Below are 15,669 nucleotides of genomic sequence, written 5' to 3' on the forward strand. Positions count from 1 at the left end.
TCATGTAAAATGGATTGTAACTGTGCAGGCGGGAAAGTTATGAGGCTTTTGCGGCTTTCTTAATGGAAAAAAATAGAGTAATTGAGCAAGCAATCTAAACCAAGTAACCAGAGAATGGGTGGTCAGAAAGAGAGATGTCTGAATTTTTTTGTGATGACTAGATAAATGGAGTTATGTTATATAATAAATGATAGAAAGTAGCATCTCTATTTTTTAGATTACTAATATTTATAAGTGGCATAATTCATGTTGCCTTTATCATTTATATAACATGACTGCCCTGTGATTGATGACTGGCTATCATAGTCTAACTCTGAATCCATAGGAACTACTTCAGATCCTTCCTAGAATCTAAAATAATTCATTATTTCTATAAATCAGTCATTCTCTACTAGCTTATTTTGCTTTACCATGTTCCAGGCACTATGCCAAATACTGGGGATAGAATGGTAAACAAGGTATACATGGTCTCTGTCCTCACAGTTTAGAAGAAAAGACAAAGCATGAGGAATATTATGAAAGGATAAGAACTAGAAAATGTTTGGTAACATCAAAAATCAAGGTGATTAAACCTATTCTAGGAGATCAAGAAAGCCCACTAGACAAAAAATAAAAAAAATAATAAAAATAAGTTGAGACCTTGTTATTCGGCATCAGATGAAAATGGGGAAGAATAATATTTATGGTAAAGAATCAATGAAATATTCAGGCCAGGATTTATGCAGAGGCTGGCTCGCAGAAAGGAATACAAGGGCCAGAAAACAATGAGCAATGATGTTGTTTGATAGGCAGGAGCTAAATGGGGCATAGTCATGAAATTCATGTAAATGATATTGGACATTATTACCAAAACAATAGAGAAATAAAGACGTTTCAAGTAGAAGAATGAAACAACTCACAATCTAGAGTTGTAAGCCAGATGCCATATTGAGGTTTCCTGCTCTTAAAAGATTTTGTTGGGCTTGGCCTGAGTTTCAATTCCTTCATCTGTGATGGAATTCAAAGTCTTACCCACAATTTCTGCAAATTACAAGATCTCACTGTCTTCTACTCCTTTCTAACTCTGTATTGCTCCAGGCTGCTTGGTGATTGTATTTGCTTTCCACCCATGGACTTACAACTCAACTCCTTCATCCATTTCATAAGCAATCTACACATTAAATATTTCATAACTCTAGTGGGTTTTATTGTGACTTTAAGAGGTCACTGGAAAGAGACTCATCTCAAAGAAAGTGCCCCTATATCATTTACCTTATTCTATCTCATTTTCTTATCTTCTTTCTTTCATGGAGCCAGAAACAATGTTTTTCCCTTGTCATATTTAAAATTATTTTACTCATAATTCTTAGGGTCTTCTATCTTCAAGTATTTATCAATATATTCTTTCCAAAATTACACTTCTCTCTCTAAGATGAATTTTGGTGACAGCTGTTTGTATATTTTTCATCTTGTAATTTAATAAATATTCTTTAACTACTGAGTGGGAAAATTATAGTTCATTACAAATAAAAGTTCATAATGATAACCTAATCTGATTCTTTTATAGAAAAGAAGACACTTATACCCAGAGAGGTCAAGTTACTTGCCATTTTGCTATTGGCATAACTTGTTCAAGCAGTTGGACAGTTTGGCAGTTTTCCTAATCCACTGGACAGATATTTAGGCAGTTTTCCTAATCCGGTATTCTTTCTGTTGAGATTGTGGCTCTTCTTAGTATGCCTTTTATCTCTCATTGGAACTCATAAGCTCATAAATCCTCTCTATGTTTATAGCTTTGCCCCTAATTATAACTTGCCTATGTGGCCTGACCAAATTTTTCATTCATCCAAGGGAGTTGTCTTAGATCATTATAGCTTCTGTATCAAAATACCATAGACTTTGTAGCTTAGTAACAACAGAAATTTATTTTTCACAGTTCTGGAGGATGGGCAGTCCAAGAACAAGCACTGGAAGATTTGGTATCTGGTGAGGGCCCTTTTCCTGGTCTCTTCTAGCTGTGTTCTCACATGGTGGAAAGGGTAAGGCAACTGTAGGGCCTCTTTTATAAAGGCACTAATGCCATTTGTGAAGGCTCCGCCCTTGTGACCTAATTATCTCTCCAAGGCCCCATCTCTTAATTCCATCATATTGGGTATGAAGTTTCAACTTGTGAATTCTGGGGGAAGACAAAAACATTGAGACCATAGCAGAATGGTAAAGGATACCTTTTACTCCACTAACTTTGTTGCAGAACCATGCCCACTGTGTTAACCAGGCTGCTGTTACAAAATGTCACAAACTGGCTAAACAACATTTATTTTCCACAGTCCTGGAGGCTAGGAAGTCCAAGATCAGGCACCAACAGATTCAGTGTCTGGTAAGGGACCTCCCCTTGGTTCATAGATGGCACTTTTCTCAGTATGTCTTCATGTAGCAGAGGAGGTGAGGGGTTTCTTTCAAACCTCTTTTATATGGGAACTTACCCCATTCATGAAGGCTCTGCCTCCATGACCTAATAACCTCCCAAAGGCTGCATCAACTGATATCATCACCTTGGACTTAAAAACTTTATTACATGAATTTTGGGAGGACATAAACATTCAGACCATAGCACCTACTCAAATGAGCCACAAAATAAAAGCAATTATAATAGCCAAGTGTTCTCATTTTTTCATAAACAAGTAAAGCAATGAAAAGATTGCTTATGTATTGAAGTATAGCTCAACATACATACAATCAATAATTTTAGATGGCATATATATTTTAAATCTGCACAAATATTTAAATCATAGTCATTGCTGAAACCTCTTGTTTTTTCACTAAGCAGGAAAATAATGGCTCAAAGGAAAGGAGAGAAAAGTAAAGAAAAATGGACCCTATATTCCCTTTGCTTAATAACACGAATCTTCACTTTCCTTAAGGTGACTAACCTCTGGAATATGCATGTTTCCTGAAATGTATGGCACATACTGTGGTTTTTTTTTTTTTCTTCTTGCCATTTGATGATTTCTCCTTTTCTTCTCTTGGCTGTATATTCACCTCTTATGCCCTAATCCAGGCATCTTCTAAGGTTTTTGTTCTTGACTGTCCCTCTTTTACCTTCCTTTCCCATTTGTCATTATCTTCTATTCTCAAGATTAAATAATTTCCACTAAATGAATGATTTTTAAGCCTTTATCTATGGCTTATTTTCTCTTTCTCAAGAAACAATTTGCATTTTAACCTTTTGGAAATTTTGATGTAAGATGTATAATTACCAGTGTCAACATATTTAAAACTTTCCCTGACATTCCCTCCAATTTTCTCCTAAATGTTTTTCTAACCCCACTCTTTCTGTGTTATCTGTGTGCTTTCATCCTGGTTACCTTCTATAAGAACAGTTTATATCACAGGACTCACAGGTAGAGGACTATCAGGAAGGGATTGTATCATCAGGCCCTACTTGTTGAAGAGCCTGTAATGAAGCATTTATGTAGAGTCTTTATCAAAAAACCATCTGATACCTATTTATCTGTCAATAAGAGATCATGATCATCATTATTTCATCAAGTGAGATTATAGATGTGAAATCTCTCTCTAAAGTCTAAAGAAAGGCTCAAATATGATGCATTTTTACTTATTTATTTTGTGGTGTATTTTCATCATTAAACTTTTTGAAATCACACACAATGCTACCAAGGTGAAGAAGCAAAATTGCAAATACTCCAAGTTGAGGTCAGTTACTGCTTTTTTTAAACCATTGCTATAGGAAATACCCATGGCAACAGGTAATTTTAGTTTCTTCTATTTGTCTTGTTTTCTGAATTATTTATTTTTGCTCTTTTAGAAACAATTCTATGCTCTATTTTAAAGACACATACATACATAACTTTTTCTCCTGTTTACATTTATTACATATTAAATTGCCTTAGTAATTTTTACAAAAAGTAAATATTTAATGAAGAGCAAATTTATTGAGTTTCCCCCTAAATAGCAGACTGGTATAGTTGCTGTCTTCAAATGCCTATTTTCAATTTCTCAATGATCCTTTATACTTGACAAAACCTACCCAAACTGTAGAAAATGTTTTCTTTTTTAATTGAAAGCTTATCACTTCAATCTCTATGTGATCTAAATACTGGTTGAACAGGGAATTGAGGAATAAAAAAAATATGACATATTTAAATATTTCTAATTTTTCTTCTGTTTAATGAAAAATCTTTTGAAAAAAATTTAACAGCTCTATTATCTTTGGAAAGTCATAAAATTTTACATAGCCTTTGTTTGAATCCCAGTTCTACCACTTAGTGGCTGTAAGAATTTGAGCACGCTACTTTATATCCCTGTGTTTTTGATTTCTCATATGTAAAATAAAATGCGGATAGTAAAAGGATTGTCAAGAGAAATACACTGAATAAAATATAATAGACAACACTGAAGAACTTCACTTAGTGTCTGGCATATAGTAAGCGCTCAGTAAATTTTAGCTGCTATCAAGAAAATATTATAGGATGAGAACTAAGAATTTAGAAACACCTTAACAGGGCAATTTTCTTATTTCACTCATATCACAGAATGTTATAATTTTTCTGTGTACTAGCATAATGTATGGAAGAGTGATTGTACTGAGAAAATTTTTAAAAATCTGTCTGTATAAGTTGTTTTAATCCATTACAAATGTTTTCTGATTTCTCCTTTACTAAATTCTTTGTATCCAAACAATATGAGGCTTTTAGGTTGTTAGTCTCTTTTCTATATTTTTATTTGTGGAGGAAAATATATCTAAGTCATGATGTTGGAATATTAAGATAATAAGCACTTACACCCAGATTAATACAAAAAGAATATCATAAAATTAATTTTATTTAATAAAGTATAAAGACATCAATATGTTTTCCATTTTGAAGGCTTACTGGAACATGTAAAATTATCATAATCAATAATGATAATATAAATCTTAATTCTGAGAAAGCATAGAACCTAAAGTTCTTCCTAAAGTTAAACAATGTTTCCTTCACTGTGTTTTAAATCATGGAGCAGATTATTTACAAACATCATAAACTGTAAAGAAATGCAATATTTATTGCACCCAGGAAGCTGCTACAACAGAGACTGAAAAAATTTAATCAAGCCTATAATTAAATTATTTTAAGCCAATTAGTTATTCTCTAGTAAGTGTTTCATTAGACAATAGCACTGTGTGTTTATGTCAGATTTCTTTTCTTGCTAAGAAAGAAGAAGTAGTAGATTTTTTTGATGGACATTTATTTATCCTTTTTAATGTCATTTAAAAATTAAAAGGAAAACATTGATGTGATGTTTCTGCTTTTTAGTTTGACAGATAATCTCTTTGCCTTTAGTAAAATAGAGGACTTTATCAGAATTGTTAGCTACAACACTTAAATTGTGTAGTTCACTACTGAGGTTGTGCCAGGAAAAAGAGTGACATCACTCTACATAGGTCTAGCTCACTGCTTCATTCATAGCCCTTCTTAGTAGTGCAAGCTTCCCTGGGTATTGCAAAAATGATGGTGCCTTCATCATTTAGAGATGCACAAGTTTAATAAAATTCCAAGGATTTTATCTGGTTTTCCAGCTGAATCTTTTAATAATATTAGAATGAAGGAGATTTGTTTTTAAGGTTGATTTCTTTTTTCTTCTAAAAGCATGAAATCTGAACAGATGGGATCTCAGATCCAGCTTAGTGAGAACTGAAGTTGTTTCATACACTTTTTTTTTTGTCTTTAGAAACAAAAACTAACAGCATTAATTTAGCCTGAATCTGTACAGTACTAGTATTGTCCATCATAGATAGCTCAATGATGAAGTGTTAACTGCAGCTGCAGATTCAGTATCTAGGCCTTTGTTGTATTTCTTTTTTTTTAGGAAGCTATTAATGAGATTCTTTTTTAGTTTAAGGCCATCTCCCTCCCTTTTTATTTGCATTTGCTCTTTCAAGAAAATACTTAATTTGCTAAAACCTGGCATCAGTAATAAGAAGAACACTTTAATAAAGTATTTCGGAATTAAGCTTGAAGTAATTCTCAGTTATTACCTATTTCCTTTAGGAGGAGGAAATAAAAGATTATATACTGTTAAATTTATGATTATATTTATCAGCAGTTATTTATAAACTTCTTTCTTGCTATTGCCTACCTTGATAGGTAAATCACTGTAATTAAGTAACAGAATGCCTCCTGTGTTAGGTGTGATATAATTTAGATTCTCCTAGGTTCTCATTTGCTATAAATCTATTTTATATCTTTACAATATGAGAGTATTTCTCAATGTAACTTCATATATTTAGGGCATTAATTAGATATTTAAAAAGTGTTCAGTGTCATCTGACGGTAGTTTTTTGAGCAATCATCATATATTCGCTAATCAGACAATAAAAATTATTACATCATAGAATTTGAGAACCCAAAAGAAACATAGGGCTTATATAGCCCTACTCTCTTGGTTTTCAGATGAGGCACTACATGTCCAGGGAGGTGAGGTGACAGACGTGAGTCACATGCCTGGCCAGTGACCATGTCAAGATGAGAATCCTAGTGCCAATCCAATCTGTTTTTTTGTTACCTCATAATAGTCCTCAGTGGACTTGGCCCTTTTGTTGTCGATTTTTCCCCAATACACAGTTATATTCATTGAATATGACACTCTATTTATGTTAATTATATAAACCACAATTTATCCATTGCATGAGAGCAGAATAAAGCTATTCATACATGCCAAGGTTTAAGAACGCTTTAGACAATGCAGTGTATTGTGTTTTGCAAATAAAGACATTAAAATGTTTACATGCTGTGAGCTAAAAGCTCATGGGTACCTGTAAATACCAGAAGGAAAGCTTCTCAAAAAAATATGAAATACTTGAAAATGTCTTGTGTCAATTGTTTTTTTGTTATTCTTTTTACTTCATTACCTTGGTGTCCTCAGTTCTTTATAGTTTGTAATCATTTATTAATAGTTTTTGATACAATTCTACATTTCTTTTAGTGTAGTCAACAAAACACAAACTTAAATTATACCCTTAATGAGAATTAATTCTGGAGGCTCTTTCTAAACTTGTCATTCACTTAAATATTTTGGTAAAAATACATTTATTTTTTGTTCTAACCTTCATAAATACCACCCATTCTGTATTGTAACTATGAAAATGTTTGAGTACGCAGAAAACATACTACTTACCAAATAGATTTCAGTCTGAGATACTTAAAGTGAAGCAATTAATTCTAAAGAATTCTTATGTATTTGTATTACCACTTTACTAACAGGTGTCCAGCAAGCATTCTTGTGTGTGTGTGTGTGTGTGTGTGTGTGTGTGTCTATATCTATCTAATGTATCTCGTATTCATGCTTCAAAATCTCACTTAAATGTCACCTCTAAGAAGAAGATTATCTAGTCCCCTACCCAAAGCCAACCTAGCTGCTCTCTTCACTTTATACTGGGAGTAAGATGCTCAATACAATTACCCACGTACCTTTCTGAGTCTTAATCTAGACTGCAAACTCTTGAATTGTGGGCCTCCATCATATTCTTATTGTTTATTACATTGCCTGGAATATAACAGATACTCAATGACATTTTTGCTGAATTAATACAATAATGTCTTAATAATGAGTAAGACAATAAATTAATAAATTAATAATTTAGTACCATATAATTATATAGAAACTCTAGGAAATTCAAATAGAAGGAGAAAAAAATACCCTACATTTAGGTGATAAATGATAAAGCCTGAATCTAGAAATATGTACATAGATTAGTTGTAACGACTATCAGAGCTCTAAAACTACATTTTAATTCCAAAATAATTTTGCATTTCTGTACCGAAAAGATTGAAGTATGACTTATCAACTTAGACATCTCTTATTTAACTATTTATCCCTAATGATTTTTACTTTCACTTATTTTATAAATTACATTAGGTAAGATACAAGTATAATTTCTTTAATGCAATTAGGTCAACATTTTTCCTGAAAAAATCCTTTCCTGTTCTGTTTTTAGGGAAACTTGCCTAAAATTATTTCAGTACCTTTTGAACTGTTTATCTCCAACATTTAAAAATATATTTTATGTAGCTGTTATTTTGAAATTCATGCCATAAATTATTTATATTTTTAAATATTGATATCAAAATAAGCCATGTTTATAATTCAATTATTTGCTATGCCAATCTCTTCATTAATCAATATAAATGAAATTCCATTTTTGAATGTGGCGGTATTTAAACTTCTTGAGAAAACAGAGATTGGAGTCTGCAGAGGTCAAGGCAGCTGGAATTTGCCCAGTAGAATACCTACAGAGAAGAAAATGCACAGAGAGAGCTAGAGAGACCATGAGAGCTACAGAAATCTGCAGAGGTTTCCCTGAGTCTTTGGCAGAATAACAGTTTGCATATGTATGGGATGAAATCCCATAAGGCCAGACAAGCACCACTTCTAAGGAAAGAAATTTACTGTGGAGCTATAAGATAGACAATTCTCAGAGCTCACACAGGGCTGGGATTTTTTTTACTTCCCACCTTGTTAAATACAGGGGCATTCAGTAGACCTCCAGGCTGGGCCACACCTTAGATGAGGAGCTTACTCAGCACTAGAATAAAAGCTACACTGGACCTGCCTTAAAAAATTTTTGAAAGAAAGGTTCACAAGATCATAGTAATCTGTAGGTAACTTAATCCGACAGAAAAAGTTAATCGCTTAAAAGAATACAAAAAATCCAACATTCTTGAACATAAATTCATGATGTCTTTCATCCAGCAAAAAATTAATAGATAACAAAGAAGCTGAAAATTTCTAATCAACTCCAAATGTAAGTTGTTAAGCTTTTTTGATTTTAATTGCCAAAAGTTGGAATTCAATTACTAAATAAGTAGCTATAGTTCTACTGTCACTAGAATATATACAAATACTGCATTTTGTGGAGACTTTCCTATAAAGACAGGTCATGTATTTATAACGTCATCACTTACCAAGCATTTTTTCAATCTTACCTTAGTAAATATATACCAAACACTATGTGGTCATGATGATTATTTGCTAAAATTTATGTTGTGGGCAAGTGAGGTTCAGCAAATTTACAATGCTTGAAGTACCAAAGAAGCAATTTTAATCTACTGACCCCAAATATACTTTATATTTTTATGCTGACAAAAAACTTCATGTAAGTGTATGATTATGAAAAGTTGCATGGAATCTTATTGGATAAATATTTCTAGTTATTAATCATGTTTATAGATTGTTTCCTAAATATATATCTCCTATATAACTGGTAGTGGTACTTTCTACCCTAAAAGAACTGACGTAAAATAACTTAAAAGCAAAGCTCAAAAGTAGAAAGGCTAATACTATATTATTATTATTTAGATGTCTTATAGCAATATAAAGAAATTTACAAAATTATAAAAAGAAATGATTTGTAACATTACTTTGAGATTACTACAAGGTACATGAATGCAAATTATTGTAAAGCAATTATTTAAAGAGAAAAGGAAATAAACCTTGATTATCTGCAATATACCTGCTTTTTCTTCTATCTTTCTGACCAATTCTTCTGTTTCCTTTACTCAAGTACTCTTTTCTGTTCATCTTTAAAATATTAGGGAGCCTAAGGACCTCTCTATACACAATATTTTTAGGTAAACCTATCAATCTCATGTTTTTAAATATTCAGATATCACTTGATGCCTTCAGCCCTGATCTTTTCTCTCTGAAATCTAACATTATTCAACAACCTATTTGACATTTCAAAATGGAATTTTAATAGACATTTCAAACTTTATATTACTGGAACAGAATTCTACTCCAAAACTGCTCCCAATCAAATCTTCTCTGTCATGGTTAACAAAATTAATTAAAATATGATGTCTTGTCCATCAGGCCAAAGTTTACAAATTTCCCTTTTTCTCATGATTAAGTCATCCATTCCATTACCAAGTCCTATTGATTCACTTCCCAAGCAAACCTCTGATTACCTCTATTATCACCCACACCCAAGCCATGGTCATCTCTCTCTCCTGTGCTGTATAGTTGCAGTGCTTCTAACTGGTTTCCCTGTACCTACTCTTTCCCCCTTAAAAATCCATAGAATAATCTATGTGCAACTTTGAGCCTTTTTTATTGATATTCTATTTTAATTCAAATACATTCAAATCTCTTACCCTGACTTATGAAACTCATGATATCTTACATGACCTTGTACTTCTCTAGTCTAACATCTTCAACGTCATTCAAACCACTCTCATTATCCATCATTGTTGGTTCTATTCACAATGGCTCTTCTGTACATATATATTTCCTTGAAATCTTAAAATTATAAGATATAAAATTCCAAGCCTACTTTCAAGAGCACTAGTGATGACCATGGGAGTGACAAGGTGCATATCTATAGGTAAGTCAACATAGAGTTTCAAACATGGTTTCAACCTCAATTTCAAATAAATAACAAGCAATTATTAAGAATGCACAAATATTAAGTAGGTTAGACTAGGATATTGTGAGGAAAAATGAAATTCAGATAAAGAAAAATTCCTGGATAAATCTGAAAATCACCTGTGAGGAAACACACCCAAGGGTAATTGACCTCCCAATGGTGAAATACTTAATAGAACAATTATCTACATAGCAGTTTGAGGGTTTTTTTGACTTTCTTATTTTTAACCTGACAATGAAATTTTCAATTTCTACTCCTTTCCAACTTCTTATTTCCTATTTGAGGAAAAAGAACTCAGATCAAAATTGCTCCCAAATACTACTATTTTATTTCTGATCTCAGATAACAACACAATTGCCATCAAGGAAACAAATGAAAAGAACTCATTTTTTATGTGCAAATTAGAATATCAAGCAGCCAATTTTATGTATACTTCATATATCCTAAAATGCCATAGCAAGGAGCATTTGAACTCTAAAAGGCCAGGTGTGCACAGATAGGCTCTTTACCCTAATAGGAGTAATCAATATGACTTAGTACTCTGACTTGATTGAAGCAAATTTGGTTATATGATTCCATTCCAAATAAATCACAATAGGTAAAAGCTAATAAAATAGATTTGGGTCTTTCATCATTTTTATTTTTCTAAGACTGTTACTATTATTAATGCTTCCTAAGTTTCATTTTATATCCCATTTTCTATTCTATTCTCTGAGTGAGAAGGTAAAGCTTTCTATTTCCCTTTTACTGTTTCCATATTGATTATTTTATTATTTAAAAAATAAGATTGATAGATAGACAATATACAAGGTATACTGCTATGTAGACATCAAAGATATTTTTGTATAAGAAATTTTTTTAAAATACAGAAGTTCACTATCTTATCTGATTTATGGCAATATATTTATTTAACCTACCTAAATATATTTCAGCAATGAAGATATTTATCTAAAAAACCTGTATTCTTACAAATTTCAAGTAGTGCATTTTAACTATTAAAAGTGGTTTAGATCCCTGAGGAATCACCACACTGACTTTCACAATGGTGGAACTAGTTTACAGTCCCACCAACAGTGTAAAAGTGTTCCTATTTCTCCACATCCTCTCCAGCACCTGTTGTTTCCTGACTGTTTAATAATCGCCATTCTAACTGGTGTGAGATGGTATCTCATTGTGGTTTTGATTTGCATTTCTCTGATGGACAGTGATGATGAGCATTTTTTTCATGTGTCTTTTGGCTACATAAACGTCTTCTTTTAAATACCATTTGACCCAGCCATCCCATTACTGGATATATACCCAAAGGATTATAAATCATGCTGCTATAAAGACACATGCACACATAGGTTTATTGCGGCACTATTCACAATAGCAAAGACTCGGAACCAACCCAAATGTCCAGCAATGATAGACTGGATTAAGAAAGTCTATCCAGTCTTTCTTATATATATATACCACATGGTGTATATATGTGGCACATATACACCATGGAATACTACACAGCCATAAAAAAGGATGAGTTCATGTCCTTTGTAGGGACATGGATGAAGCTGGAAACCGTCATTCTCAGCAAACTATCGCAAGGACAAAAAACCAAACATCGCATGTTCTCACTCATAGGTGGGAATTGAACAATAAGAACACATGGACACAGGAAGGGGAATATCACACACTGGGGCCTGTTGTGGGGTGGGGGGAGGGGGGAGGGATAGCATTAGGAGATAAACGTAATGTTAAATGACGAGTTGATGGGTGCAGCACACCAACATGGCACATGTATACATATGTAACAAACCTGCGCGTTGTGTACATTACCCTAAAACTTAAAGTATAATTTTTAAAAAGTGGTTTAAAGATGTGATTCAGAGAAATCCAAGTTTGGGCGAACCAGATTTTTAATCCTTATTCTTACTATATCTGGATGTATGTCAGCAAATTACTTAATCTTCCTGGATCTCAGTTTTCTTATCTGAAAGATAAGAAAATCGGTCTTTATGATCACTGTATGTAAATTCTATGCTTTATCCAAACACCAAATACAATGCTTTTAATGAGAACAAGGTCAACTATGATGTTTCCACCCTTAGCTGCTTGTTACTACGAATGCCAGAATTTGATTAAAGTGGCAAGACACAACTGCAAAGGCCACAAGCAATTTTAGCACTCTGCTTTCTGAGGTCATCAACAAGCTGAGTTTATTGAGTTCCTTTCACTGTGGTAGTTCCAAAAAGGATGCAAAAAACAGAAAATATAGTCACTACTCTCATGGAATTTGAAATTCCTCCTTCTGTAAAGTCTATTAAAATGATGGTATACTGTGTCTTTAAATAATAATATTGACATATTATTGCTGTTTTTAAATTTCTATTACAAAATTCTATTTTGAACAACTTAGACCAAATAAAATATCATTAGCTAATATAATATGCCACAAAGGTGCAAGGGTATAGTGGGGTCTTATAGATGATTAAAACCAGCACTATAAGCACTCCACTAAAAAAACCTCAATTTTTCTCTCTTGCTATCCATCCGTCCCTTCACATTTCTCTCTACATGTTAATTTTATTCTCTGAGATTGGTCACTTCAACACAGCTACTAGAGTTTCAAGTTCACATTTCTTAGATTTTCTATGACAGATGCACTAAGAATCATCTTCGTTCTTGTTCCAAGTTAAAAACAAAACAAAATAAACACACCAAAAAACAAAACACCAAGAAGGGCACACATTGGTCAGGCAAGGTAGTGTAATAATACAGTGGGCTTGGTGTTGGTCAGGTGTTTACACCTGGTTACTCAATGTTGGCCAAGTGACAGTGGGATTTGTAAGAAGAGACCAGGTGCAGCTGGAACCATGAGGTTGAGCAGAAGATAAGGAAGGAGCTTGCACTAGAAGAGAAGGAATGCTATCCTGGGAAAGTAGCTACAGCTGAATAGATAATAAACTTATTCAGAGAAAAAAGTTATTGGACATAGCTCCTAAACAAGTAAGGCTTTATCAAATAGCTGCAGACTGGATGTAATCCAGCTGGATAACAACTAAAGTTGGGGAGACAACAACAGTACCAGCAGGAGGAGTGCAGGTGCAAAATATGCTTAGAGGCAGCGTGGGGGTTAGTTCAGAGGAAGCACTGATACAAATCCAATCAAGCAAGGTCACTTCCTCTGGAGATGCTATTATTTTTATTCCCTCTTCGGTTTTCCACTTCAGAGCACATTTCCAATCTCTCCATCTTTAGAGATTTCTATGTGGTTGCTCTTTTCTTTTGTCATAAATGATATGACACCTGCAAAAACACGTACACTTGTTTTCTGAAGAGATGAGAATTAGTATAACCTGGGAAGAAGCAGTTGATCTAAAATGAAACAGTTGGGGGTTGTAATAAAAAAGAGCATATCCAACTTAGGGAAACTGTGCCACTAGAGAAGGCAGCTTAAAATTATTGCAGGCATCAGGTGTGGAACAGTGATCTGCTGGTAATTCTCGTGCAACAGGAAAGAACAGCGACCTGATAAATAGAACACTTCACTCTCCTTTTGGGAACATTATTTCCAGGGAAATAATAAGTTTTCTTTCCTTAGATACCAAGGAAACTTAAATATCAGATAAAAATGAGAGTGCTTGTATTCGTTTAAAACATACATTCTAAGCCAAGTCATTATCATTATTTCATTTTATTTTTGACTTCATTTAATATTTTAAAGAAATTTGACTTCTGTTTTCTATAAAATAAAACTATATTATACCATGATAAGAGGAAAGCAGAAATAGAAACACAGCCCCAAATTGATTATCTTCACTGTTAACTCTCTATTGGAATAAAAATTTTACTTCTAATATTAATGAAATAGATCTTTTTAGTCTTTGATTATATGGCAATTTCCTCATCTTCCTCTGAAATATTCAAAGATTCTGCCTGTCTTTCTTCCTTGACTATTTCTTTTCTGATTGAAGCCCCTACTGAAACCAGAAATTTAGATGTGATTAGCAAGAGGTATGACTTTTGTGTGTGTGTGTGTGATTTGGAGAACAAGAGGGACCCAATATCAAGAATGGATATATCAGAGCCTACAAGCAACTGCTTCTAAAGCAAGTTGGGGGTTAACACGAAATTAGTGCAGCATTCCTGTAGTCCTGATACTGTAACAGTGAAGTAAACTTTGGCTCTGGTGCTGTCTTTATGGTAAATCTGAGGTAATTGTAACTTTCTATTAAACCATAAGAAAAAAATAAAAAAATAAAAATTAGTTCGAGAGAAATGATTTTAGTACATAATTAGTACTTAGTGAGAAGATTGTTACAGAGTCTGGGGGCTGATATCTAGGAATAAGCACTGAGGAACAGCCTGGAATCCCCACCACTTCATTTTCAGCCCATATATGGAACTATTAACTTTCCTATTTCCTGAATAATATTAAAACAAGTAAAGAATAGGAAAATAGCACCATATTTTCGAGTACTCAAATTAAACTTTTTAAATAATATAAGTTTTTGTAAATGTTAAAATAATAAAACTATATTTATACAGAATAATAACATCTAAAATATGTTCATTTCTCATTGAACAGCATATGAATATATATTATTTCATTAACTATTCACAGTAACCCTAGGAAGTGGTGTTATCCCCTTCTAGAGATAACAAAATTGAGGAGTATGCTTAAACTTTCCAAACTTCAAGTTGCTATGCGTAAATAAGTGATGAATCCAACATTTTAACCCAAGAGTGTTTGAATACAAATCCGCATTTTTATCCAATCTGTTCTGCATTTTCTCAACATGGAGATTTAAGCAGCAAATTGGAACAAAAATTTTAATTTTATGAATTAATTTGCAGCCTTTGAATGCAGCCAAATACACTTTATGTTAGAAACAGAAAAGTACAGACCTAGATATTTCCTGAGAACCTCAAGAGAAAAAAATACCAATATTTTGGACAAGAATGTTAGGCCAAAAATGATGAAAATATAACAAAAAAGGCATGAATAAGTCAAGCTTTTTCATCATCCAACAAACACAAAGCAATAGAAAGTGAAAAATTCAGGCTAGGCACAGTAGCATATGCCTGTCCCAACATTTTGGAAGCCCAAGGCAGAGGATCACTTGAGGCCAGGAGCTTGAGACCAGTCTGAGCAATATAGTGAAACTTTATCTCTATAAAATAAAATAAAATAAAATAAAATAAAATAAAATAAAATAAAATAAAATAAAATAAAATAAAAATATTAGCTAGGCATGGTGGCATGTATCTGTAGTCCCAGCTACTCAGGA

This window comes from Pan paniscus, chromosome 13, assembly GCF_029289425.2.
Source record: "Pan paniscus chromosome 13, NHGRI_mPanPan1-v2.0_pri, whole genome shotgun sequence".
In the NCBI taxonomy this organism is placed as follows: domain Eukaryota; kingdom Metazoa; phylum Chordata; class Mammalia; order Primates; family Hominidae; genus Pan; species Pan paniscus.